The following is a 10,133-nucleotide window of genomic DNA, read 5'->3' on the forward strand; positions in this document are numbered from 1 at the left end:
GTCTGTTCTGTCTACTCCGCCTACCTAATTTTCTGTCCTATCAGGGCCAAGCAGTTTTCTTTATTAATTAACCAATGAAAGCAACAGATAAGATACAAGACCCACCTCCATCAGGGTTGACTTAGCCACTGTGGATATGGGTGTTTGTACCTACTCTTATTATAACTTGTTATACCATGTTTTGTTGATATCCCTGGGAGACCTGCTTTTCTCTGAGGAAAACCAGGAGGAGTGGCTCTTTGTGGGAAAGGGGGGAGAAAGTAAGTGGGGGAGGAACTTGGAGGGGTGGACGATGGAGAAGCTGTGGTAGGGATGTAATTTTTGAGAGAAGAATGTAGTGGCCTCATTTATCTATATGAATTGCTTTGGTCTTTTTTGTTTTAAATCACTGTTCATATTAGAAATACAAAGGGATGGACTTAATGAACAAGGAAAATATCTTATTATTTGTGAAATTATCTCCATACCTATGGAGATAAGATTGTCTATAGTCAGTGAATATCAAGAAATTGGGAGCAATTATGATATAATAGAGCAGAAGTAAATAGAGTATACAGTACAACTTAATTAGCATATTAAAAAACAACTATTGCTTTCACCTTACTTAAATGAATTTCAGGGAGGGGAATTCATATTTCAGTCAGAAGACCAAGACAACTCTGGTTTTTGTTACCTAAAATTGTGCCTATGTAGTATCTTACCCTTTAACTTTTGCATCCTGTATGATTGGGCTCTAAATTTCAAATCCTTATCCCCATTTAGGAATGTCTCTGTGGAGAAAAGAAATGTAAGCTGGGAGGCATCAGCATTCAAAGATATGGGCAGTAAGTTTCTGAAGGGAATGGAGTCAGGATTTACTTTAAAAACTTACTCTAACCAGCCCAATCTTTGAAACTTTAAAGCAGACACAGGTTACCCTGAAGGTTGTCTCAGTTGTGAGAGCAGGAAATTCTAGAATACATTATTCTGAAAATACCTCTTCCATTCTAAGAGACTGGACCCAACAATAATGATACACCATGAGGACACTTAAAACTTGAACTGCTACCCTACTCTTTACTTAGCCTGTTTGATTAACCTGCCTTTAAGAGAATAATCATTTGCTTTGTTTGAGCACTTTTATCTTACTGGTCTTTTGCTTTTATATAACAGTTTATGATTTTGTATTTTTATGTGTTTTGTTTGTGTGTGTTTCTTGCAGTTTTTTGCTGCTTTGTGTTGTTTTGTATTAAATTCTGGTTTCTTAGTTTTTCATATTTACCTGCTTGTTTTCTAAAGAGAAAGAAGGACATAGAGATGGATGGGTAGGGAGGTGGCAATGAAATGGGGGAGGGAAAACAGTGTGGATGGAATATATTATATGAATTTTCAATTAAAAAGAGAGAGGATAATGCATGGAGCAGCAATGAATGTGACTGAGCAAGTAATAAAAATGAGAGAATAATGTAACAACCAAACTTGTTTCAGCCTTGGATTTCCCATGTTTATAGCCTGAGCTAAGGCATAACTTTTTATATTAAGATGTACACTCTTCTGTGACCCTGACCCAAAGAGCAAAATCAATGTCTCTGTTTTTCTACTAAGATATTCATTTACTAAAAACATTAAATTGAAGGAAAACAAATATCCAGTATAAATGTTGAAAGTAACATTGCTTGATAGTATTTGTTTGTTAATCTGGGTCACTTGGGGTTAGTTGGGAGTCCCTGATTTAATCCATTGTTAAACTCTGTAAAAGATTTTTGAAAGGTATCCCTAAGTTCTTCCTCATCTGGTGGTTTCTGTGATGTTCAACAAATAAAGAGCAAAAGCCTTGTGTGAAGGATGGACAGAGGGAGAGGAACAGACAAGCAAACAGCATCCTGGTAGACATAGGGACACAGATCGAGACCCATACAACAGACAGGCTACAGATGGAAAACACATGGAGAAAAGCAGAGAATTCAAACTATGCTCACTCTTGGTTAAACTACCCCAAGGGTAAGTACATTGATTCCTTTCTTTAAAGTGATACCAAAACATACTGGTGACTGATTTTCACTAATGTGTTTAGCAGAAAGAAAGAAAGAGCTGCTACGTTTGTGTTAGAGTCCTATCTGGGTCTCCTGTTTCTGTGATTCTAAGAGGTATCCATAAAAGTGAAAGGAAGAAAGAACTGGGAGAAAAGGATTGAGATATTCGAATTAGTGGGTCATTAACGTGTTACCTGCCTCTCCCAAGATTATATTATGCAGAGTTATTTGGGAGTGCTGTTTGTAGTATGTCCCTGGGTTGACATAAGCCCAAGTGGGTTTAAGGTCCCTCTTTGTTCTGGCGATGCCTTTTGTTTGTTAGTCACTGGCATCTCATTCACCACCCTAATTGCTATTCTTCTGCCGCTGAGTGGTATTATACCATAAGTCAATCAAAAAGGGCTTTACTAATACCCATGGGCAAGATGTTCACTCATCAGATATGCATAAGAACCTGGTTTATGGTGGTTCTCTCAAAAGAAGACAGGTTGAAAAAGACAAACAGGAATACTTCATTTGACAGAGACAAGGACAAATGACTATACAAACAAAGCCAGTGTGCCAGAGAATAAAACACTACAAAGTTTAAGATACAAAATTCCTCAATTGGCAGCAGGCCCAGGCTGCTCCAGGAGCCAGCGTCAGTGTTGTGGTGGGCCGTGGTGACAGCAGTGGCCTCCAGAAACTATCCAACCATTGGAGCTTCAGCCCTGCCTGCAAACAGAAGAGTGATCACTGGAGCCGCAGCACTGCCTGCACCTGGAGGAGAGACCATCAGAGCTGGGCGCTCCACCTGCTCCAAGAGGAGCGAGCAGCTGAGCCTTGGGCCCATATACACAGTGGAGGAGCGATCACTGGAGGAGGCTCAACCCTCCCTGCAACTGAAGGAGTGTTCAACAGAGCCACAGCTATACCAAATGGAGGAAGAGGGGATCCCCAAAACACAGGCTCCACCTGTATCGATAGGAGGAATGGATGGGTAGACAATAGGGCAAGAATATGCTCAACAACACAATGAACAATACAGCACCACCAGAAATTAGTGGTTTGACAGCAAGACCTGAACACCCCAACACAGATGAAGCAGAAGAAAACGTCATTAGAAATAACTCTATGTAGATGATAGAGGCCCTTAAAGAGGAAATGAAAAATTCTCTTAAAGAAGTGGAAGAAAAGAGAAACAAAAAATTGAAAGAGTCAACAAAGCCCTTAAAGAAAACCAAGAAAAAGCAATCAAACAGATGAAGAAAATGGTTCAAGACTTAAAAACTGAAATAGAGGCGATGATGAAAACACAAACCAAGGGAACTATGAAAATGGAAATCTGGATAAATGATCAGGAACTATAGTCACAAACAAACAGCGGAATATATGAGTTGGAAGAGAGAATCTCAGGCATTGAAGATATGGTAGAGGAAATAGATTCATTGGTCAAAGAAAATTTTAAATCCAACAAATTCTTAACACAAAATATCCCTGAAATCTAGGACACCATGAAAAGGCCTAACCTAAAAATAAAAGGAATTGAAGAAGGAGAAGAAGTTCATCTCAAAGACGCAGAAAATATATTCACACATACCACAGAGAAAGTGGAACTTGAATTTCAAAAAAAAGATGAGTGATCTCCATGGGGTACAAAGGAATATAAATTGTTCACAAATCCAATGGCCAAAGAATTTTTGTTAACTGTCTGTAGAAATCATATTTGTAAAGAAATAGTGGGAAGACTTTGAACATTTAGGACAGATGTGAAATATTCTGTCCAGAAATGATGTGATAACCTCAGATAAATGTGGGTTTTGGCATAATCCTCAAAACATGGAACTATGACAAAGAGAAATATTAAAGAGTCTGGCTATTTAGAACTTCCATGGTAGGCTTGACTCAGGCAAATTTTGGGAATAACGTATAGAAAAATCCTACTCGAGGTGCTTGGCTCTTTCTTTAATTTTTTTTCTTTAGGATTAAATATCCTGAATTGCCCCCACCAATTGATGCAGGCTGTTACAGTTGCCAGCTTGCCATTTTGGCTGAAAATACTTTCTTTACATAGTCCAAAATTCAATACTTCGCTGAATATGATAGTCATAAACTATCTGAAATTTATTACTTAGACTAGCTGATTAATGCATTAATCTATTACATTTTCTATATTAAAATCTTGCAATTTTGCATTATGTTCTGCAAAATAATTTATATACAGAAGCATAGGAAGCTTGTTGAACATGCAGATTTCCAAAAACATATACTCAAAGTTCTGATTTAGTAGATGATTCTAGTAGTCTATAACCCATACTTTTATGTTCCCAATGAACAACTTTGACTTTATTCTTTTTATTGTGATTACACTATTTAACAAGAAAACTACTTTCTTAGCAAACTTTTAAATATGTATTGCAATTTATAAATTTAAGGACAGCATTGTACAGCAGTGCTCTGACTAGGAAGGAGAATAGAAGCGATCTCCTGGTTAAACTGGGGGCAGGGGCCAGTAAAGGGGAAGGGAGTGGAGAATGAGAACATGAGGGAACAACATAGTTAAGTTGATGGAGGGATAGAGTAGGAGAACAACGAAAGCAGTATCTTGATAGAAGGAGCCATTATGGGGTTAGCAAAAACCTGCTGCTAAGGAAATTCCCAGGAATCCACTAGGATAAACCCAGATAAGACTCCTAACAATAGTGGAGCATTGCTTGAACTGGCCTTCTCCTGTAATCAGATTAGCGACTACCCTAATTGTCATCATAGAACCTTTATCCAGTAACTGATGGAAGCAGATGCCGAGATCCACAGCCAAGCACCAGGCTGAGTTCCAGGAGTCCAGTCGAAGAGAGGGGGAGGGATTGTGTGAGCAAAGGGGTGTCAAGATCATTATGGGGCCCAGAGGCAGCTGACCAAAGCTCATGGGAACTCATGTACTTTAGGCCAGTAATTGGGGAGCCTTCATGGGACTTGAACAAGGTCCTCTGCATGTGGGTGACAACTGTATGGCTTGGTCTGTTCGTGAGGCCCCTGGCAGTGGGACCAGGATTTATCCCTGGTGCAGAAACTGACTTTTTAGAGCCTATTTCCTAGGGTGGGATGCCTTGTTCAGCCTTGTTATGGGGAGTAGGAGCTTGGTCCTGCCTCAGGTGATGTGACAGACTTTGTTGACTTCCCATGGAAGCCTTACTTTTCTGAGGAGTGGATGAGGGGTGGAGTAGGAGGAGATGGAGGGGAAGGAGAAGGAGAAGGAGGGGGAAGTGTGTTTTGTATATAAAATGAATATTTTTTTTTTCTGAGACAGGGTTTCTCTGTAGCATTGGAGCCTGTCCTGGAACTAGCGCTTATAGACCAGGCTGGCCTCAAACTCACAGAGATTTGCCTGTCTCCCTGAGAGCTGGGATTAAAGGAGTGTATCACCACTGCCCAGCATAAAATGAATAAAAATTTAAAATAAAAATAAAAGGTATAGCTGTGAAATGACACAAAGTTGTTTAGGTGTGAAAAATGTTAATCTGGTGAAAACTGAGAGGTGGGAAGTGAATATGGTCAAAATCTATTTTACACAACACTCAAAAACATACTTTAAAGGAAGAAGGAATAGAGTTGGGTTGATAAAGTGGTAGGGAGATCTGGGAGGGGATGAGGAAAGGGGAACTGTGATCAGAATATCCTGTGCAAAAATTTTCTTTTACATTTAAGAAAAAAATAACTCAAAAAGCACTATTTTAAGATAAGATAGAAAACATAGTTTGTCTTCTTAAGACAAAAATTGATTGTATTAAGCTGTTTCTTTGTTGCAACATTTTTGAGAACTTCAACTGGAAATTGTGTATTTTGTATAGCCAAGTACGAATTGTGCCACAGCATGCCAAATGTTATCAACATAAAGATAAGATTATAGGCTTCAATAATTGTGACAAACCTCTCTATTCATGATCCAAAGATCCATTATCCCATGTCTATTTTTATTTATTTCCTGACAATTTAATATGAACACATGAGAAACAGAGGTAGGAGAACCATCAGTTTGAGTCGAGTCTAGACTACATAATAAATAAAGAAATAACATAAACACAAACACATCTGAGTGTAGTAGCATGTACTTGTCATTTCAGCACTCCAGAAGCAAAGACAGGAGGATTTCTATTACTTCAAGACAAATCTGGGATACTTAATGAGTTCTAGTCCTGCCTGGGTTCCTAGCCAACAAAGGCAATAGAGAAAGTTCCTGTCTCAAAAAACTGAACAAGCAAACAATCAAAACCCTCACAGTTACTGTGCTATTTGTTGTGAAATTTATACTAAGATGCTGAAATAGAGAAAAATTATAGAATAAACAGAATGCAATCAAAGGTTTTCTTCCTTTTTACCTGATTAGTATATATTCATTGAGATATTCTTCAATGTAAAATCCCACATTACCACTATGTAAATGGTGCTAATACAATTTCTTTCTATTATATAATTCAGACTTACCTTGTATTTTGGGCCTTAAAGTAGCACCACAGTATAAGTAAGTGGTTGAAAGTGAATATAAAATATGCATTAAATGAGGTAGAAGGTCATAAAATACAGCAAACATTGTGGGAGAAAGAACATTTTATTATGAAAATTGATCTTTAAGAATTCAAATAGACCCAATAGGTCAGGAACTCACTCTGAAAGAAGGTTCTAGATGAGAATAGTGACACATACCTTCACTCCCAGAATTTGGAATGTAGAAGCATGTAGATCTCTGTGAGTGCAAGGTCAATCTGTCTATATAATGAGCTTCAGGCCTGTTAAGGCTATATGGTGGTATATATATATATATATTTCTACAAGAAATGAGAAATAAAAGCTGAACAGTAGCACTGATAAAAGAAACCATGAAGACTGATATCAATCTTAGTATGTATAATGATGATTGTCTATGAATAAAGCCAGAGCTTTAAAGATGGCAAACTTTATTCAAATCATTCAACATGAGATACATGTATATAATAGAAATAACTGTTAACCCAAACCTAATCTGTCCATCTCCCATAATGATAGATATAGAAGCAGATTTATAGGCCCAGGATCACTAGATTCTTCATCTACAGATAGAAATGTGGGGAAATCTTCTCTAATGGACTGAGGGCAGAAATTATGTGCCACTTCCAGGCCTGGTCCATGGAAACTTCCACATGATCAACTATATTCTTTCCCTTGTTCCCATGGTAGAAATGGCAATGACTAGAACATTGTGAAATCTACAGTTTGAAAGTAACGGAGTCCATCTGAATGAGACTTAGAGTAAGTAGATAAAGCAGAGAAATGACCTTATACAACACAGACACACATTAAACTTAAAGAAAGAAGGATTTATTTGAGCTATGGTTCCATCCTCATAAGAGTTCATCATCATCACAGTGGGAAAGCATGGCAACAGACAGGCAGTGCTGCTGGAACAGAATTGGAGAGTTCACATCTAAAGCAGAAGAAAAAAGCAGAGAGAGTGATGTGGGATTCCCCTCTGTATGCTGTGAATACCATTGGTTAATAAAGAAGCTGCTTTGGACCTATTGCAGTGCACAATAGGGCAAGGTGGGAATTCCAAGTAGATAGAGGAAGAGAGAGTAGGCAGGGTCAGGAAGAAGCCAAGTAACTGCTGCAGGAGACAGACACCAGACACTGAACAAAAACTTACTAGTAAGTCACAACCATGTGGCGATACACAGATTAATAGAAATGGGTTAATTTAAGATATAAAGCTAGCCAATAAGAAGCGTGAGCTAATAGGCCAAACAGTGTTGTAATAATACAGTTTCTGTGTGATTATTTCAGGTCTGGGTGGCCAGAAAACGAACAAGCAGCCTCGGGTAACAGGGAGTGAACTGGAAATGACATCAGGCTTTGAAATGTCAAACCTGGCCACCAGTGATATACGAGACTACACCTACTAAATCTACCCTAACTGTGCCATCACCTGGAGCCCAAGTACTCAAATGCCACTATGAGCTCATTCAAACTACTACAGCTTCAAAATGCAACTGTTCTTTAGTCAATTGCCTATTATAAACTGGATGCTTGTTTAACATACAAAGAAAGAAACCAAAGAGTAACTTCCCTTAAAAAAATCAATAAATCAATACAGAATGAAAGAGCAGGGCACTGAAAATGTAAAGGCAGAAAACTGGTGGAGAAATATCTTGAACAAGAGGTTTTAAAGGTATATGGAAAGACAGAATGGCACTTTGGGGAATCCAAGTGAAATCACCAGAGCAAATTTTTAAATTATATTTTGTTAGAAAATTTAAGATACTGTATAGAAAAAAAAGATATTGTAAGGAATTGATGAATCCAGTTGTAAAAGACACAACTATGTGATGGCTCTGTCTAACTTTTACCATATGTAGCAATTAGTAGGTGCACAGTCAGTATCTGTTAAGAGAACTGAAGAGTCTAAAGGCTCTTCTACCAGTCCTCCTTTATTGGGGGACTCTTTCTAGCAGAAAAGGCTAGACAGAAGCTGGGCAATTCTCTTCTGAATGCCACAGAGACAAAGAGAGCCTAAAGATGAAAGCACTAAAATTTAGAGGTCTCAAGTCCAAAGTGACACTAAGAAGACTGTCACACTGCCACACTACACTTCTTTGCGACAAGTTGCAGAGGAAGAAAACAGTAAGGAAAAGGTTTGGGCATCCTTCCACTTTCAAGATCCAACTGCATTACTTAAGACTTAGGGAAGGTGAGGTCACCCTCAGAGATCAGAATTCCTTTATCTTCTCCCCAAAGCTTGCACTTGGGTAAAACTGGAAAGCATCCATGTAGAACACGAGGAGAACACTCTCCCCTCATTCCAAATCCAGGAAGGAGAGGATACAAACCAATCTACCTCACAGTAAAGATACATCTGGTTAAACTAAACATCAGAGGAGGATTGTGTCTGACTCTGTGGTCACTCCTGGGACTTCGGGCTGAGTACACGTACATGGAAAAATGACCAACTCTGAAAAATCTATCAGAGCCCTGAAATGAGCTGTGGCATTATGCCTCTTTTTCCATGAGTTAGGAGGGCCTTCTGTTCCAGACATACTGCACAAATCTTTTAATCTAGTATCAACTCTGATCATCTTGGGCCCAAAAGAGAAAATGTTCTTTTTTACTCCTTCCTTCTTTAGTACCAAGACTCCATGTGTTCATGGTGGGCTACATCTGCAGATAAGAAAAGGTCCTGATCTGTGGACTGATGCAGGTTCCAATAGCCCCAGGTCTTACTGCGTTTCTCTATTAATTACTTTTATATAGTGCCAAAGAAGGAATTCTCCAAAAGGGCATGGGGGGGCCTTCCACATTATCTCACAAAGTAAACAGGGTCACTCACTGGGCCTACACCTCCAGCCTGTGATGGTTGGCTCAGGGTATTTGGGCTTCCATAGTATACTGCTGCTTTAGCATAAGATATTTAGCACAGGAGGGGTTCATCATATACTATAATGCCCCAGGAAGGTAAAAATCTCCAGATGTTCAGTGCTCTCTATTCAGCGCTTCCTCCAGCCTGCAGTTCACAGTGCCCATGAAGTCACCTGGAACTTCAGAAACTCATTCTAGTACACCAGAATTGGCAGAGTAGCACAACTACATGTGTCAAAAGAACATCTGGACATCTGGGATCCAGCAAGCAGAGAGGTATCTAAGACAGGCACCACCAGTCAGGCCCCACTTTGGACCTCCCCCTGAGGACACTTTTAGAAACAAGGATTTAGGTCTAGAATTTCTGATTCACAACATTTAGGATTAAGATGAATTAGAAGATCATGACTGGGAAAGCCATAGGGACAGCTGACCTGAGCTCATGGGAGCTCAGGGATTCTGCATGGGACAGAACTAGGCCTTCTACATGTGGGGCACAGCTGTGTGGCTTGGTCTGTTTGTGGGGCCCCTAGCAAATGGACCAGGATCTATCCCTGGAGCATGAACTAGCTTTTTTTGGAACCTGTTCTCTATGGTGGGATGCTTTGCTCAACTTTGATGCGGGGGGCGGGGTGGGGTAGTGGTCGATTTGATATCCCAGGCTTTGTTGACTCCCCATTGGAGGTCTTACCATTTCTGAGGAGTGGATGGGGATGGGGGCTGTGAAGAGCAGAAGGAAGGAAGGGGGAGCTGCTGTAT

The sequence above is a fragment of the Microtus ochrogaster genome, unplaced genomic scaffold (genome assembly GCF_000317375.1).
Source record: "Microtus ochrogaster isolate Prairie Vole_2 unplaced genomic scaffold, MicOch1.0 UNK112, whole genome shotgun sequence".
NCBI lineage: Eukaryota > Metazoa > Chordata > Mammalia > Rodentia > Cricetidae > Microtus > Microtus ochrogaster.